Below are 19729 nucleotides of genomic sequence, written 5' to 3' on the forward strand. Positions count from 1 at the left end.
CGATATTCACCACCTTAGTAGCTCTAAAGTCAAAAATATCCATAGAGAATATATACAAAAACCCAATAAAGGGTATTAATAACCCAGCAGCAGTAAAAAATATCAGAACAGTGCAAGTGGGAAAAATTATACCGCGCTAAGAAAAAAGCATAAATACAAATAAACTATATGTGAAACAGGCTGCAGAAATAGATGTGATATAACACCCAACAGATATGCAAAAATAGAAAACTGCGCCAACCCTATACTAATGAAAATAATAATAATAAAAAAGATATATAATAAAAAAATTGTAAATAAAAAAATAAAAATAAAAATAAAAATAAAAAATATGAAATATATTATCAAAATGTGTAGGTGATTATCACAAATGATTATAACAATAAGAACACCTTAAGTGCAAAATAAAACACAGAAATGCATCAAGAAATAGTGTCATAAACAAAAACAAAAGTCCAATCATAAAAAGTTCATATGTGAATCTGGATAAACGTTTGTGACACCACAGTGATTCAACACGATCCAAAAGCGCATAAAAGTGCCCGTCACCGTATATTGAATGCGCTTACCAGAAATTAGGCAAGTTAGGGCGTTTATATATACTCAATGGGTCCCATCAGAAGATATCCTCCTCTTTAGTGGGTCAACTCTTCATCTCATAATAGTACCCTCCAGATAATAATGATACTCCGTGATCCCAAATGGGGAGCTCAGTAATGCCCAAAAAAGAAAGGAGCTAACATGGCATAATATCGTTTGGATAGTTTATTTAAAAGAAAAAAGGTAGCACACTTACATGTGTATGGATAATTTACAGCTTGTATAAACGGTATAAAAAAAGCCGGCCGGCAGAAACAGGAGCCCGTCCGCCTCTCAAACAGCGTGGTAGCGTCACTGCGTGCCCTCCCAGACGCGTTTCGTCACATCTGACGTTGTCAATGGGGAACGGGCAGCGCAGTGACGCTCCACCTCATAAAGATCCTATAGCGTACCAAGCCTCATTCTGAGATGTAAGGCTAGGTCATAACACGAAAGAAAAAAAAAAAAAAAAAGAAAAAAAGAGTGGGCTGCGCTACAGAAAATAAATGAACTAAAAAAATATACCCATGTGAAAACTCACAAAAAAGTTTGAACTTAGTGGTATGTTTGTCGCAAACTAAAAGAAAAATTGGAATGCGACAAAAACAAAAATCTACAGATTTTGAGATTTCTAAAGATAGAAAATGCTATGTCAGTAAAAATAGCAAATACTTCATAGTGTAGTTAAACAAAGAGTACACTTAATAGAAGTGAATAATCAAATGAATGTGAACAAATGCAAGCAAAACTCTGCTAACAAAGCCCAAACATAAATAGAACAAATATATTGCACCTAATGGTATCTGAAGATTAAAATTAGGTATCAGAAAATATGTGTAACAAAACTAAAGAACACCTTAAGTGATATTCATAATATAGAGTGAACCTGCAAAAAAGATCAAATAATATAACAAAAAAATTCTCTTATTTTAGAACAATCGTGAAACAATGTAACAACCAATAATCCGTTAACTTATAACATTAGTGAAACGTGAATATGGGGATTGTTTAAGAATACAATGAGAATGGAGCAATGTTCAAAAAGTCCATATACAGTCTCTGTTTGTAAGGTTTCCCACAGTGAAGTAGTGACAGTAGAACTATCCAACACGAACGTGACTTGTGCTCAGCCTCCACCAATGATATTAATGCCGCTTACCAGAAACAGATGGTTCCTTATTACAGAGAACCATGTAGAGCAGTTGACTGATTCCCCCAGTCCAGGGTCTACACGAATGAAATATAAGGGACTTCGGAGCCCGCTCGTCTCTCGATACAATCCCGTTCGTGGGTTTACATAAAAGGCAATGAGACTCACAATAGTGTAAAACCCAAATATAACTTTTAATCGAACGAAAAAGACAAATGCGCACTTACAGAAATGAAGATTAAAACGATCGTTACAGCAAAACCGAGCCGGCCGGTCTCAGTTAGCGCCCGTTACACCGAAAACATACAGCACGAGATGGTGGCGTCAGGACGTCGCTCCTCCTCCCTACGCGTTTCGTCACTATAGGACGTGGTCACGGGGTACGGGCGGCGTCCTGACGCACCGCTTAAATAGAACAAATAATAAACCAAGCCTCGGTTTGACCCCGAGATCGAAACGAAAAACGCCATATTGGTTTAGGGAAATTGGCAATACTACTGCCAGAAAGCGGCCTCCATATTGATTGAATAAACCCAGCATATATAAACCTTAAAAAAATTATTAAAATATGAATGTAAATATCTATATACATCCACAGAGAATATGCATTCAATAGAAAAGATAAATAAAAATAAAAATAAAAAAAAATTTATACTATTTGCCCATAAAGGTACAAATAATATAAAACAAAAATAATATGGTTACCGATGTGGCCATCTTAAAGGGCCCCCGGAAAAAATTCTGTTTTTTATTATAGGAAGATCAAACAGTGGGCACCATTTAAAACTGGGTGAGTAGAATAAACAATCTAAGAAGATTGACCACATGTATGATCCGCTCGATTCCAGGGGTCAAACCATGCATACATAGCACATATAGGGCAACTTTAAACTAAAAAAATATATCCATAATAAACATTTAAAACAATATATATGAGCATAATGCGACCCTCGTTATAACCTAATGGTAGAACCGTAAATGTATATGCGGACAATAAATGCAAAAAGACATACCGTACACAACCTCCAAAGATTATGGAGACCTAAATGTACTCCTTAAACTGAATATAGCCACATATATATCCCTAACATTAAGTTCGAACTATAAATGTTCTGTTCAATAAATGACCACAGCAAAGTTAAGATGAAGTAACACTATAACGATAATTACATCGAGGGTCACAAAAAATGCCATACTATGCCCAAAAGTTCGAACATGTATAGAGCATAAGGGCATAGGTAACTAAAAAACTATTACTAAATATAGAAAAAAATCTTTTTTAAAAGTGTAATACAAATGTCGTATTAATATAAGAATATACAATAATCATGAGTTATCAATGAAACAATTGACGTCAACGTCAATATTCAACCCGAAAGGGGTGTAGCTTTTTAATTTGTGTACCCAGGCCATCTCCAACCTGGAGATACTACGGACCAAGCAACTACCTCTCCAGTTTGGCCTATATTTGTCTATGCCGAGAAAAAGGGTGTCCGAAGGGTCCCTATCGTGAACCGATAAGTAGTGCTTGGAAACGGAATGTTTAGTAAAACCTTTCCTGATGTTGCTTATATGCTCGTTGATCCGGACCTGAAGAGGTCTTTTTGTCCGGCCCACATATTGCAGGCCGCACGGACATTGGAGTAAATAAACAACACCTGTGGTGGAGCAAGTGATAAAAGAATCGATAGGAAAGGTTTTGGAAGTGCAGGTAGACGAAAAACTAATAGTTCTTCTCGTGGTGCAACGATTAAGCTGGCACACCTGACATCTTCTACATTGATAATATCCCTTTAGTTCCGAGAACAGATTTGTTATCTCCCTAGGGGGATTCACAACATTGGGAGCCAATTTATCTCTGAGGTTGGGTACACCTTTAAAGACTACCTTAGGTTTATCAGGTAGAATGGCACCTAAAACTCTATCATTCTTTAAGATGTGCCAATATTTATTCATAATGTTCTTCACATTAAAATGTTGGCGCGAAAAGGTGGTAGTAAAAGTGCATCTATAAGAACTGACCTCCCCCTCATTCTTCACTCTGGCCTTCAATAGATCCCCTCGATTGGTGCCAATAACCTGATCTAGGGCATCCTTAAGGAAATCAGGACTGTACCCCTTATCTAGGAACCTCTTGGTGAGGACATCCGCCTGTGTCAAGAAGGTACCATCCTCTGAACAATTGCGTTTAATCCTAAGGTATTGGCTCTTAGGAATTGAGTTCAGCCATGATTTGTGATGGCAGCTGTCTCGAGGTATGTAGGCGTTTTTATCTGTAGGTTTGAAGTAGGTGGAAGTGATAAACCTATCTTCCTTAACAGAAATAGCCAAGTCCAAAAAATGTATTTGTTCTAAACTCGCTTCATAACTGAAATGTATCCCTCTGTCATTAGTATTCAAAAAGTTCATATACTCAGAAAGAGCCGGTAGGTCGCCATCCCAAAGGAGGAAGACGTCATCTATATACCGGACCCAGAGGGTGACCTCTGACCTGGGTTCCGCATAGATGACGTCCTCCTCCCACTTGGCCATGAAAAGATTAGCCAGGCTGGGGGCATATTTAGCCCCCATGGCGACCCCCCTATCCTGGCGGTAAAAAAGGCCGTCAAACCAAAAAAAATTATGTGTTGCTGCATAATTTAAAAGAACCATAATAAAGTCAATCTGCTCTTGTGGGAGATTAGACCCCCTCTCAAGAAAACAGCGAACGGCCTCCAGGCCCAAATTGTGAGGAATCACGGTATAAAGTGAGGTGACGTCGGCTGTTACCAGCCACATCCCGGTTTTAGGTTTATACTGGGACAGTAGGTTAATGACATCCCTTGTGTCTTTTAAATAGGAAGGAATAGAACGTACCAAAGGTTGAAGATAAAAATCAATGTACTTACCCACCCGGGACGTGACTGAATCTATTCCACTCACAATAGGACGACCCGGGGGGCAAGAAACATTTTTATGTATCTTTGGTAGGTAATACATAATCGGTACTCTAGGTGCTCGAGGTACCAAAAACGCTTTTTCCTTTCTATTCAAAATTGAATTAGCAAAGCCGATACTGACAATGTGTTCCAACTCCTTCTTGTATTTATCATTAGGATTGTAAAGTAGTGGAGTATAGGTGGTGGTATCAGCTAAGATACGGCGCATCTCCTTCATGTAATCGTCCTTGTTCAGAACAACGATCCCCCCTCCCTTGTCCGCTGGACGAATAACCAAATTATGATTGGTGCAGAGGGACTCTATGCCCTTATCTATGTTCTCTTTATTTTTCACCTGTCGGACCTGCATGGCCTCTAGGTCCTTAAGCGCCAATTCCCTAAACACTTTCAGGGATGGAGCTAATTGTCCTGGCGGGTTGAATAAAGAAGCGTTGGCTAAGCCAGAATGTGTGAAGGTAGATGACAAGGCTCTAGGTGGATTATACGAATTAGAGACCATGTACCGCTGTACATTGAGTTTGCGTACATATTTTTGCAAGTCCATGTAAGTTTGGAATTTGTTAATGTTATGAACAGGGGCAAATTTAAGGCCCCTATCCAGAACATCCACTTCCAAATCCGTTAGCACATGGGAGCTCAGATTAAAAATACCTGTGCCTGCTAAGTCCTTGCTCTTTTTGGACTTCCTACGCCTCCCCCCTCTAGTTCCTCTCGAAGCTCGACTATTCTTTTTATTCCTTGACCGGTTTTGGGAAAACCCCAATTTTGTTGTGGGTATACCATGGTGTTTCTTGGGTCCTGATGACCCATCTGTTCAAGGCTGGAATGACCACTATTCATATGGGCATTATTTTGTGGTCCCAGAGGAGGGTCACAGAAACTCTCATTGAGATCCATATGATCTCTCAATGGAAGATACTGGTTGTATACTGGAATATTATAGTCCGGTGTCACATTACTATCATAATGCATCACCCGTTGGTCATTAAAGTGACCGGATGGGCCATAATTATAAGCAAAAGGCTGTGTTGGACCATAGCCTTGACTAGAGGGATAATTATACCCTGATGGAAAGTTATCCGCATGTCTCAGATTCGGGTTAGAGACCTGTCCTCTAGGGGTACCTTGACTACGCCCTCGACCTCGATTGTGCTGGGGACCTCTCGGTTGGCCCTGTCCAGAAGGCTTACCCTTCGAAGTCCCATTATGGGGGCCTGCTAATCCCCTATTCTGATTGTGATAAGGCAGGGGACCACCCCCTCCCCTACCAGCATTTGGAAAAGGAGGGGGGCGAGCACCCCTTCCCCTCTGATTGAATGGTCGTGTGGCACCGTTAGGGGAATGATTCAAACCCCCCCCCGAAACGATTGGAAGGTAAGGTGGACCCAAATATTGGTTAACTCCAAAATTGGAACCAGATGGTGCCACTTCCATGGCAACGTTGGTTCCATCCTCCTTTTCTGCCAATAGTTTCTTTTGCCATTCGAAAACCAATGAAGACTCGTAATCACCCAAATCTCTATTATATTTCTTTTTCTTTTTGATTTTTTGATCTTTTTCTTCCTTTTCTAAAATTTTGAGTAAATTTTTAGATCTCTCTAAATATTCATCTCCAGCACTAAATGGAGTCAGTTTGTCCTTAATAGACTTGATCTCATCGTCCAATCTAGTTAGTTTGAATTGTTTCCTATCCACCAGGAATTTGAGTAAGTTGATCCCTGCTTCATTAAAATATTTGTACCAACCCTCAAGGTCTACTTCCCCTTTTTGGGGGCTTACTTCCCAACGTAAACTACGTGGTACCATATGATTTTTTATATATGTCTCCAGAAAGACTATATCCCATTTGGTGTGTATTTCTGAGACAATCAGATTTTTTAGTCTCATAAATAAGCCACCTAAATCATTGTCACCATTTTTAAAAGGTTCAAAAACACCATCGGAGTCAAAGACTCTCGTGGCTCTAAATTCAAAAACATCCATGTGATCCCTTAGGGAAGACTCAGTCAGCAGCAGCTATCAGTATAAGAACAATAACGGAAAATAGAGGAACGCCGCGCTTGACAGAGAAAGTTAAACAAAAACCTGAAAAGAAAAGCAGCAACCCAAATGTTATACTACATTTGGCATAAAAGAAAAAAAGAGTGGGCTGCGCTACAGAAAATAAATGAACTAAAAAAATATACCCATGTGAAAACTCACAAAAAAGTTTGAACTTAGTGGTATGTTTGTCGCAAACTAAAAGAAAAATTGGAATGCGACAAAAACAAAAATCTACAGATTTTGAGATTTCTAAAGATAGAAAATGCTATGTCAGTAAAAATAGCAAATACTTCATAGTGTAGTTAAACAAAGAGTACACTTAATAGAAGTGAATAATCAAATGAATGTGAACAAATGCAAGCAAAACTCTGCTAACAAAGCCCAAACATAAATAGAACAAATATATTGCACCTAATGGTATCTGAAGATTAAAATTAGGTATCAGAAAATATGTGTAACAAAACTAAAGAACACCTTAAGTGATATTCATAATATAGAGTGAACCTGCAAAAAAGATCAAATAATATAACAAAAAAATTCTCTTATTTTAGAACAATCGTGAAACAATGTAACAACCAATAATCCGTTAACTTATAACATTAGTGAAACGTGAATATGGGGATTGTTTAAGAATACAATGAGAATGGAGCAATGTTCAAAAAGTCCATATACAGTCTCTGTTTGTAAGGTTTCCCACAGTGAAGTAGTGACAGTAGAACTATCCAACACGAACGTGACTTGTGCTCAGCCTCCACCAATGATATTAATGCCGCTTACCAGAAACAGATGGTTCCTTATTACAGAGAACCATGTAGAGCAGTTGACTGATTCCCCCAGTCCAGGGTCTACACGAATGAAATATAAGGGACTTCGGAGCCCGCTCGTCTCTCGATACAATCCCGTTCGTGGGTTTACATAAAAGGCAATGAGACTCACAATAGTGTAAAACCCAAATATAACTTTTAATCGAACGAAAAAGACAAATGCGCACTTACAGAAATGAAGATTAAAACGATCGTTACAGCAAAACCGAGCCGGCCGGTCTCAGTTAGCGCCCGTTACACCGAAAACATACAGCACGAGATGGTGGCGTCAGGACGTCGCTCCTCCTCCCTACGCGTTTCGTCACTATAGGACGTGGTCACGGGGTACGGGCGGCGTCCTGACGCACCGCTTAAATAGAACAAATAATAAACCAAGCCTCGGTTTGACCCCGAGATCGAAACGAAAAACGCCATATTGGTTTAGGGAAATTGGCAATACTACTGCCAGAAAGCGGCCTCCATATTGATTGAATAAACCCAGCATATATAAACCTTAAAAAAATTATTAAAATATGAATGTAAATATCTATATACATCCACAGAGAATATGCATTCAATAGAAAAGATAAATAAAAATAAAAATAAAAAAAATTTATACTATTTGCCCATAAAGGTACAAATAATATAAAACAAAAATAATATGGTTACCGATGTGGCCATCTTAAAGGGCCCCCGGAAAAAATTCTGTTTTTTATTATAGGAAGATCAAACAGTGGGCACCATTTAAAACTGGGTGAGTAGAATAAACAATCTAAGAAGATTGACCACATGTATGATCCGCTCGATTCCAGGGGTCAAACCATGCATACATAGCACATATAGGGCAACTTTAAACTAAAAAAATATATCCATAATAAACATTTAAAACAATATATATGAGCATAATGCGACCCTCGTTATAACCTAATGGTAGAACCGTAAATGTATATGCGGACAATAAATGCAAAAAGACATACCGTACACAACCTCCAAAGATTATGGAGACCTAAATGTACTCCTTAAACTGAATATAGCCACATATATATCCCTAACATTAAGTTCGAACTATAAATGTTCTGTTCAATAAATGACCACAGCAAAGTTAAGATGAAGTAACACTATAACGATAATTACATCGAGGGTCACAAAAAATGCCATACTATGCCCAAAAGTTCGAACATGTATAGAGCATAAGGGCATAGGTAACTAAAAAACTATTACTAAATATAGAAAAAAATCTTTTTTAAAAGTGTAATACAAATGTCGTATTAATATAAGAATATACAATAATCATGAGTTATCAATGAAACAATTGACGTCAACGTCAATATTCAACCCGAAAGGGGTGTAGCTTTTTAATTTGTGTACCCAGGCCATCTCCAACCTGGAGATACTACGGACCAAGCAACTACCTCTCCAGTTTGGCCTATATTTGTCTATGCCGAGAAAAAGGGTGTCCGAAGGGTCCCTATCGTGAACCGATAAGTAGTGCTTGGAAACGGAATGTTTAGTAAAACCTTTCCTGATGTTGCTTATATGCTCGTTGATCCGGACCTGAAGAGGTCTTTTTGTCCGGCCCACATATTGCAGGCCGCATGGACATTGGAGTAAATAAACAACACCTGTGGTGGAGCAAGTGATAAAAGAATCGATAGGAAAGGTTTTGGAAGTGCAGGTAGACGAAAAACTAATAGTTCTTCTCGTGGTGCAACGATTAAGCTGGCACACCTCAGGTGTGCCAGCTTAATCGTTGCACCACGAGAAGAACTATTAGTTTTTCGTCTACCTGCACTTCCAAAACCTTTCCTATCGATTCTTTTATCACTTGCTCCACCACAGGTGTTGTTTATTTACTCCAATGTCCGTGCGGCCTGCAATATGTGGGCCGGACAAAAAGACCTCTTCAGGTCCGGATCAACGAGCATATAAGCAACATCAGGAAAGGTTTTACTAAACATTCCGTTTCCAAGCACTACTTATCGGTTCACGATAGGGACCCTTCGGACACCCTTTTTCTCGGCATAGACAAATATAGGCCAAACTGGAGAGGTAGTTGCTTGGTCCGTAGTATCTCCAGGTTGGAGATGGCCTGGGTACACAAATTAAAAAGCTACACCCCTTTCGGGTTGAATATTGACGTTGACGTCAATTGTTTCATTGATAACTCATGATTATTGTATATTCTTATATTAATACGACATTTGTATTACACTTTTAAAAAAGATTTTTTTCTATATTTAGTAATAGTTTTTTAGTTACCTATGCCCTTATGCTCTATACATGTTCGAACTTTTGGGCATAGTATGGCATTTTTTGTGACCCTCGATGTAATTATCGTTATAGTGTTACTTCATCTTAACTTTGCTGTGGTCATTTATTGAACAGAACATTTATAGTTCGAACTTAATGTTAGGGATATATATGTGGCTATATTCAGTTTAAGGAGTACATTTAGGTCTCCATAATCTTTGGAGGTTGTGTACGGTATGTCTTTTTGCATTTATTGTCCGCATATACATTTACGGTTCTACCATTAGGTTATAACGAGGGTCGCATTATGCTCATATATATTGTTTTAAATGTTTATTATGGATATATTTTTTTAGTTTAAAGTTGCCCTATATGTGCTATGTATGCATGGTTTGACCCCTGGAATCGAGCGGATCATACATGTGGTCAATCTTCTTAGATTGTTTATTCTACTCACCCAGTTTTAAATGGTGCCCACTGTTTGATCTTCCTATAATAAAAAACAGAATTTTTTCCGGGGGCCCTTTAAGATGGCCACATCGGTAACCATATTATTTTTGTTTTATATTATTTGTACCTTTATGGGCAAATAGTATAAATTTTTTTTATTTTTATTTTTATTTATCTTTTCTATTGAATGCATATTCTCTGTGGATGTATATAGATATTTACATTCATATTTTAATAATTTTTTTAAGGTTTATATATGCTGGGTTTATTCAATCAATATGGAGGCCGCTTTCTGGCAGTAGTATTGCCAATTTCCCTAAACCAATATGGCGTTTTTCGTTTCGATCTCGGGGTCAAACCGAGGCTTGGTTTATTATTTGTTCTATTTAAGCGGTGCGTCAGGACGCCGCCCGTACCCCGTGACCACGTCCTATAGTGACGAAACGCGTAGGGAGGAGGAGCGACGTCCTGACGCCACCATCTCGTGCTGTATGTTTTCGGTGTAACGGGCGCTAACTGAGACCGGCCGGCTCGGTTTTGCTGTAACGATCGTTTTAATCTTCATTTCTGTAAGTGCGCATTTGTCTTTTTCGTTCGATTAAAAGTTATATTTGGGTTTTACACTATTGTGAGTCTCATTGCCTTTTATGTAAACCCACGAACGGGATTGTATCGAGAGACGAGCGGGCTCCGAAGTCCCTTATATTTCATTCGTGTAGACCCTGGACTGGGGGAATCAGTCAACTGCTCTACATGGTTCTCTGTAATAAGGAACCATCTGTTTCTGGTAAGCGGCATTAATATCATTGGTGGAGGCTGAGCACAAGTCACGTTCGTGTTGGATAGTTCTACTGTCACTACTTCACTGTGGGAAACCTTACAAACAGAGACTGTATATGGACTTTTTGAACATTGCTCCATTCTCATTGTATTCTTAAACAATCCCCATATTCACGTTTCACTAATGTTATAAGTTAACGGATTATTGGTTGTTACATTGTTTCACGATTGTTCTAAAATAAGAGAATTTTTTTGTTATATTATTTGATCTTTTTTGCAGGTTCACTCTATATTATGAATATCACTTAAGGTGTTCTTTAGTTTTGTTACACATATTTTCTGATACCTAATTTTAATCTTCAGATACCATTAGGTGCAATATATTTGTTCTATTTATGTTTGGGCTTTGTTAGCAGAGTTTTGCTTGCATTTGTTCACATTCATTTGATTATTCACTTCTATTAAGTGTACTCTTTGTTTAACTACACTATGAAGTATTTGCTATTTTTACTGACATAGCATTTTCTATCTTTAGAAATCTCAAAATCTGTAGATTTTTGTTTTTGTCGCATTCCAATTTTTCTTTTAGTTTGCGACAAACATACCACTAAGTTCAAACTTTTTTGTGAGTTTTCACATGGGTATATTTTTTTAGTTCATTTATTTTCTGTAGCGCAGCCCACTCTTTTTTTCTTTTATGCCAAATGTAGTATAACATTTGGGTTGCTGCTTTTCTTTTCAGGTTTTTGTTTAACTTTCTCTGTCAAGCGCGGCGTTCCTCTATTTTAGGTCATAACACGCCATTGTAGGTAATGGCAAATAGCCCTGAAACAGGTACCGCTGCTAATGATGCAACGGAACTCCTTATGATGTAGATCGCTAACAACCTCAACATGGTGCAAGTGTATCAGATGTTTAAAAAATGAAAAAAAGGAAAAAAAGGGGGATTTGCACCTGCTAAAAATAGCATAAAATTCAAGCTTATGCATGTTGGTGCGCCGCAGAGGCACAATGAATATTACATCAGCACCGCATCACATCCCAAGAAAAGGGAAAATGAAATCTAAAAAAGTGAAAGGGAATTAGCCCAATAATGGGATAGGCAGCATTATATCCTCCAAGGGAATCAATGCAAAGGAAACATGCTAGATGTCATGTGTCCAGCCCATATATAACGATGGTCGCCATATATGGTATACCGGTACATATGGAATAGGAGAAAACCCAGGCTGAATAGATCTCTCCTCATCCGCCCTAAGTGTAGCGGGGGTTTAGCTGTACCGGACTTTAAGCTTTATTACAGGGCCGTTGTGCTGACTAGGCTCTCTGACCTGAAGTACTGCAAGGGCTCAAAACTCTGGGTAAACTTAGAAACGGACCTTTGTGGCGCTGAACCTTCCACACTGATGTGGATCCCGAGGAAGTTCCGGACCCTTTTGCCTACCACGTCACCGCTTACACACTCCTCCTTGATGGTGTGGGACTCTATCTGTAAGATGAATGGCTGGTTGTATAACTCCCCCCTAATGCCCTTGGTGGGTCACAATTTTTTCCAACCGGGTAATATGGACCCTCAGATTCACCCGTGGCGGCTGGGCACTAACACATGTCTACATCAGTTCACCGGCCCATCCGGGGTGTTGCCTCTTTCTTCCATCTTGGGTGACTCCTCCATATCCTACATGGATCGATGGAAGCATCATCAACTACTGAACTTTGTTCGCATGCTCCCAAAGCCCCTGCGCACCTTGGCGGAGCTTACTCCTGTGGAAACCGCATTCGCTGACTCTGACCCGATTGAGAGGCCGGTCTCGTACTTTTATCAGGCATTGCTGTCCCTCACTTCTACGGGTACTCCCTCCTTCCTACGGTACTGGGAAAGGGAACTACATACGGCGCTGTCTCCGTCCCAGCAGTCACAAATCCTAACCCTGGCTCATACCTCCTCTGGATCCTCTAAGACGTCAGAAATGGCGTATAAACTTTTGACCAGATGGCACTACACACCGGTTGTTTTACATAGGTTTTCTCCTCAGTCCTCCCCACTTTGTTGGCGGGAGTGCGGGGAGGTAGCCACTCATGCTCATATTTGGTGGTACTGCCCGAGGATCTGACCATTCTGGCTAGCGATTTTCTACACGATCAAAGAAATCCAGGGGTGGGAGGTACCTAATGACCCGTGGTATGTTTTGTTCCATTGCACGGGGAAGCCGACGGGCCCCTATAAGAGGTCGATTACGCCACACCTCTTAAACGCTGCCAAAACCCTCATCCCTCAGTTTTGGAAGATGAAGACGATCCCCACGCTCCGGCGTTGGTTACTTAACGTGGATACCACATATTACATGGAGGACATGACCCTCTCCCTCCGGGGTAAATCTGAGCTGGCAACGAAGATCTGGGCCTGTTGGGTTGCCTTTAAATATTCCTCTAGTTATGCAGCCATAATGTCTCAACCAGTGTGATGTGATCATAATTCTTGTTCTTACTATATCTACTGTAATTTTGCAATTGATTGTCTGAGGGTGGTCTGCCCCCCCCCCCCATCCCCTCCTCCCCCCCCCCTTTTCTTTCTCTTCTTCTCTCTTTTTCTGTTTATTTTCCCTTTCCTTTACTCCCCCTCTATTTCTGTCCACTATATTCCCTCTTTTATAATAGAAAAGGTGGGTGTATTTGTCTATGCCATGGTAACTGACGATATACTGTTGCTGCCCTTGATGTTGGTTTATGTATTGATCGTTATGCTCTGTACACGCTTCTCTTCTTTAATAAACATTAATTAAAAAAAAAAAAAAAATAATAATATTAAGGTGAGAGTTCTGTGAGACTAGAATTTGAAGAGGGAGTCCGTGGATTTATTTATGGACACTATTACATCATTCCTTTGCCCACTTTACCATTTATGTATCGGATGCACCTGTGAACATTTTGTGAACTTAGTACTCTTTTTCTCCTATAGGACGATATTAGTCCTTCTTTTTGCTATTGTAACACCACCACATGGTTCAGGATTTTTATTATATTTGGACATTTATTGCACATATTTTGGATTTTATTTTTGCAATACGTTTTTGTAATCACTCCTAGTGGAGACAACATTTTTGTGCACTTTATTTCTGCACTTCATTTCTGCACTTTATTATTAATTAATTCAAGTGGCAATACTATTTTTGTGCACTTTATTTTTGCACTTTATACATTTTTTAGTGGAAAAGTTACAGTGTTTTTATAGTGATTTTTTATTTTCTCCTTGCGCGAGATCGCTTTATATGTATTTTTATTTTGACCTCTACAGCCTGCCCATGTGACTCATGAGACTGTTACATTGTTCATGGCCATAGGGGCTCTTCACCATGAGATAATCCAATTCCAAATTATTACCTCACCTAAGTTTCCGCTGGTTATCCTTGGTTGCAGAGGCACAACCCCTCCTCCGTGCTGAGGTTCTCTCTTGGTCGCAGTAAGACATGCTTCCAGAAGGTAGTCAAGGTCCTCTGCACCTCTTCACTCTCCTCCCTGCCGGAGGAGTACCGTGATTTTAGCGATGTATTTGACAAAGGTCAAGCCGATAGTTTGCCTCCACACCGGTCGTATGATTGTGCGCAATTGACCTTCAACCTGGTGCCATACCCTCCCGTGGCCGGGTGTACCCTTTGTCGGTCTTGGAGGATAAGGTCATGGAGGAGTATGTTACAGAGGCACTTTCTCGAGGTTTCATCCGCAAATCCTCCTCTCCTGCTGGTGCTGGTGTCTTCTTTGTGAAGCAGAGGAGTGGTGAACTGAAAGCTTGTATTGATTACGGGGTCTCAATCATTTCATAATTAATAATGCACAGTTGGGAATTCAGCTTGCTTTCTCTTCTGCATATCATCCGCAGTCTAATGGGGCCGCAGATCGAGCCAGTCCTTGGAGCAATTCCTATTTCCTACGTTGCTATATTTCTGACCATCATAACAACTGGTCAGACCTCTTACCGTGAGCGGAGTTTGCTGACAACAGTGCCTTGAATTCTGCTTCCTGATTGTGCCCATTTATGGTGAACTATGGTTTCCAACCTTCCATGTTGCCTGACTCATTTGTTCCGCAGAGTATTCGTGCATTAGAGGAGCATCTTCGTTGCCTTCGCTCCACTTGGGCACAAGTCCAGGAGGATTTGCGTCATTGCCAATGATAGGTACAGACTCCATGCTGACAGCAGATGCCTGCCTGCGCCTTCCTACCCGGTTGGAGACAGGGTCTTGCTGTCATCTCGCAAACTTCGACTTCGTGTTCCCTCTCTGAAGTTCACACCTTGGTTTATTGGGCCTTTCCATATTCTTCACAGGATTAACACAGTGGCTTATGCATTAGACCTTCCTTTTAATATGCGTTTCTCAAAGGTATTTCATGTCTCCTTATTAAAACTTTGGTCTGCAATCGCTTTACCAACTCAGTGCCTTTGTCCTTACCCTGTACAGGTTGAGAACCATAAGGAGTATGAAGTACAGTTCTTGTGCATTGGAAAGGGTACGGTCCGGAGGAACGCTCTTGGTTCTCATCCTCGGATGTACATGCCCAGGTCTTCCTCTGTGATTTCTATAGATGTTTTCCCTTCAAGCCTGGTGGTCCTCAAAGGGGGAGGGGTCATTGAGGAGGGGGTACTATAAGGGCTAAGCTCAGCTCTTCCTTCTCTAAGCTGGCCACTCAGCTGTTGGCTAATTGCCAGCTCCTATCTCTCCAGAGTGACTTACCTGTTGATATCCTGCTCATCAGTCCTGCCTACTTAAGCTGTCCAGCCAAGATGATCTTTGCCTTCGCCTTAGTCACATCTCTAGAGACACTCTCCTGTGTCCCTGTTAAAAACTTGCTTGGCTGACATTCTTTCTGGCTCCAGAGCCTGCTTGCTGTTCTACTATGCTCATCTCTGGCTCCTTGACATTTTGGCTTGTCTGACTATCCGTTCCTGTTCCTGAACTCTGGCAATGTTTTAACTACGTTTACTCTGTTTACCTTTTTTATTATTATTAAACAAGTGTGATTTAACTGCACTTCTGTCTCAGTATGATTCATGGTTTCTGAAAATACAGCCTAAAAAGGCACTGCATGCAGATACCCTTATTTCACTTCTTTACACTGGAGCTCTAACAAGGAGACACTTTGCACCTGCTATTTCCATTACTGGATGCCATTACATAGGAAACGCTCTATCTGGACCCTTGTTGAGCTAGCTGAAGACACTGAACATCTTCATCACCAGGACTACTCCACATTTCTTCCATCCCTTCCCCTCATTTAAAGGACTTTGTGCACTTTATCTGCACACATTAAGGGGAACTCTTCTCAAAGATCTAGTGTTACCTGTCTGGTAATTTGTGATTCCATACTTGTGACACAGAGATTATTGGGCCTGTGACTTCAGGGGTTAAAGGGAGTCTAACATAAAGTCTAACATAAGAGTCTAACATAACATAAAGGGTGATTCTCATTCCCTTTTCATACCTGCAGTCATAGGTCCTACCACAGTTCACTGTTTGTCACTATCATCTTACTTTAATTCTATATGCATTGCATACCTGTTTATGTGTGTCGAGAGTAAGAGTTTAATGCTAAAAGTATACCTCTTTAAGTTAATTTTGTTCAGTCTACTTAAAGAGCTTTAAGTAAATATTTTTTTCTTACTTCACTGCAGTCTGGTGTCTCTATAATTACAGGGGAGCACCCTGGCATGGGGGGACAGGTTATTTCAAAGTTGTACTGTTGATCTTGACGGAGAAGTCATGGGAAGGAACACAATGGGGAGGAAATATTAGAAGCTCAGTTTTGGATAGATGAGTTTGAGGAAGTGATGTGACATCCAGACTGATATGTCTGTAAGTAAATTAGTGATGCGTGTATATGCACGGGCGTACAACTATAAGCGGTGAGTACCCACTCACTAGTGTACTTGTATCCAGTTATATGTTCCTCCAGGGTAATAAGGTAATAGTACTGTTATTCCTAGTATGACTAGTGGAATGGTACCCCTATGAATGCTATGACAGTTTTTATATACAGTATGTAAGCAGCATTTTTTAGCAGAATAACGTTTCCTTTACATAATACACTATTGGGGCATCCTCTGCACCGCCACCGATGTCATCCCTTCCACCCTGTGCTCCACAAGTGTTTCAAGCCTAGCTTTCAGATTGCTCTACTCCAGGGTAGTCTCCGTGGTCACGATTCAGACTGACAGCAGTGAAAGCCTCTGTAGCTCCTACTGGATTTTGCTTCTAATTCCCTTGTGGAGGCTGCCATTTGGATAAATAGTTGTGGAACTAATCATCTAAGTTTCCATAATTTCTTATTGGGAAATTTGCTTTGATATACGAGTGCCTTGGATTACAAGCACGTTTCTGGAACGAATAATGCTCACAATCCAAGGTTTTAGGCCCATTTCACACATGTGGACCGTATGTCTGTATTTCATCCATCCTTTTACAGATGAAATACGGACATACATGCATTCCTATGGGATAGCGGGTGTCAGTGGATGAACATCCACAGATACCCTATATCGTCCGTCTCCGCTATGGTCCAATTCTGCAGACGGAGGAAAATCCTATTTTTCTATCTGTCTGCAAAACATTTTATTGATATTTATTATAGCAAAAAGTAAAAAAAAATTGTCGCTCTTTTTTTGTTTATAGCACCAAAAATAAGGTCATCAAATACCACCAAAATAAAGCTATATTTGTGGGAAAAAAAGGACATCAATTTTGTTTGGGTACAGCATCGCACGACCGCGCAATTGTCAGTTAAAGCGACGCAGTGCTGTATCGCAAAAAATTACCTGGTCATTAAGGGGGAAAAGTGGTTAATGAAATTGTTCAGGCACCCCTCCCTGCTCAGGTGGAGGTGGGGTGTTATTGGGTGGTGTACAGGCACCCCCCCAGTGGGTATAATAGGGTTGTAAAGACACCTTTCTACCCAGAAGGGATATAATAGGAGTGTACAGGCACATCCCCCCCCCCCTTCCAGCCAGAGTGCTACATAGGTTTATACAGGCTCCCCCAGATTAGTAATATTAGAGCTGACCATAGACAAAGCAAATTTATTTTCTGCAACTAGTTGCAGGAAAGAAATTAGCTTGATTCCCCTTTCAACGCATTTCTATTTATGATTTAATATGTATTATTCATTGCTTTCCTTATGTACAGGTATCTAATGTATTATTGAGAGTATATATATATTTTTTTAGTGCATATTTTAAATTTATATTATTTATTATACATATTCATCTTTATATATACCACCGATATTGCTGGGTGCTGTTATCCACCAGCCACTGGTTTCCTAAATATTGGGCACGCCACTTCAGTAATACACCTCCAGGCCCTCTAAAACGAGCAGTAAGCTTCAAGCCCATAGCCTTGCTCTGACTTGCCCTTACACTGATTCCACTGTGACGTCACATCTGCCCACATTTGTGTTCCAAGCTGGCCTCAGGGACTACAGGATGTTCAGACAGTGCCCTGGTGTCTCCTTCCATCGGCAGCTAATACCAGCATGTTGCCGGGTCCTGCAGGATGGGGGTCAATGGTGGTGCGCCCCCCCCCCACCTCCCCATTATGACAAGGTTTTATCTCCACTACATCTTGAAAGTGTTTTTAACTGTGTGCTATTAGAGACAAATATATCTTTATTGTTTTACAACATAGCGTAGAAATAGAAAAAAATATGGCCTCTGCACAGTATGGGAAGGCCATAAGTACCATGTACAATGAAAATAGATACAATACATGAGTAAAACTACACAACATTGGAGTGAAGATAACAAAAGAGAAATATCGCCAATGGGACCACTAGATCATCATCTTAAAAGACTACGGTGTTGCAGTCTCAGAACTACCAATGGGTAGCAAAAAAATATATGGAGCGCTTTACAAATTTGCATGTCATCCTCACACAGGGGCCATGCTAATGGTCTCGGTATTGCTTCAATTTTAGTATATGTCCTGCCGAAGCATGGACAACCATGTGCTATTAAATGTTTACTCAATACTGCACTTATGAGGCGCTTCCTTCTTTCTCTTTTTTCTGCATACAGAGTTTAGGTGCAGTTTAGGATCATGTGGACATTTAAACTGGAGTTCCACCCAAAAATGGAACTTATGCTTTTCGGAATCCTCCCCCCTCCGGTGTCACATTTGGCACCTTTTGGGGGGGGGGGGGGGGAGCATATACCTGTATAATCCCCATATTTGCTCCCACTTCCGGTCATAAATAGCCGCAGTATCCATGGATATCTATGCTATATCTGGTGTCTCCCCCACTACTGTCTTCTGGGAGACACACAGGTCCCAGAAGACAGCAGGGACCAGTGGAATTGCGCAGAGCAACCTGCGCATGCACAGTAGGGAACCAGGCTGTGAAGGTACAAGGGTTCACTTCCTGATTGCCTTACTGAAGATGGCGGTGCCTCCACCCGAGAGCCGAGGGACAGATCAGCTTCAGGTGCCGACATCGTGGGCGCCTGGACAGGTAAGTGTCCATATTTTAAACGTCAGCAGCTGCAGTATTTGTAGTTAAAAAATGTGTACTCAAAAAAATAATAATTGGGCGGAACTCCATTTTAAAGGACTGTTTAATAGACTATTTTACATTGTCTGCTGTATATGTTCAACAAAGGAACGGCTACACAGCCCTTTTGTGCGCCAATATTATTGCTTTTCTTCATCAGTACCTTATTATAAGTAATAACCCGTGAGGGAAAAAAA

The 19729-nt window shown here is 40.4% G+C and overlaps 1 non-coding gene across 1 annotated transcript; it reads right to left on the reverse strand.

Moving 5' to 3' along the window:
• Positions 1 to 18876: 18876 nt before the first annotated feature.
• Positions 18877 to 18983, reverse strand: LOC143932534 (U6 spliceosomal RNA). The gene has a single exon (XR_013262959.1). It is a non-coding gene; the product is annotated as a U6 spliceosomal RNA (small nuclear RNA).
• Between the last annotated feature and the right edge of the window lie 746 nt (positions 18984 to 19729).

Source organism: Lithobates pipiens, unplaced genomic scaffold, assembly GCF_037356315.1.
Source record: "Lithobates pipiens isolate NorthernLeopardFrog02 unplaced genomic scaffold, aLitPip1_a1.2 Scaffold_25, whole genome shotgun sequence".
In the NCBI taxonomy this organism is placed as follows: Eukaryota; Metazoa; Chordata; class Amphibia; order Anura; family Ranidae; genus Lithobates; species Lithobates pipiens.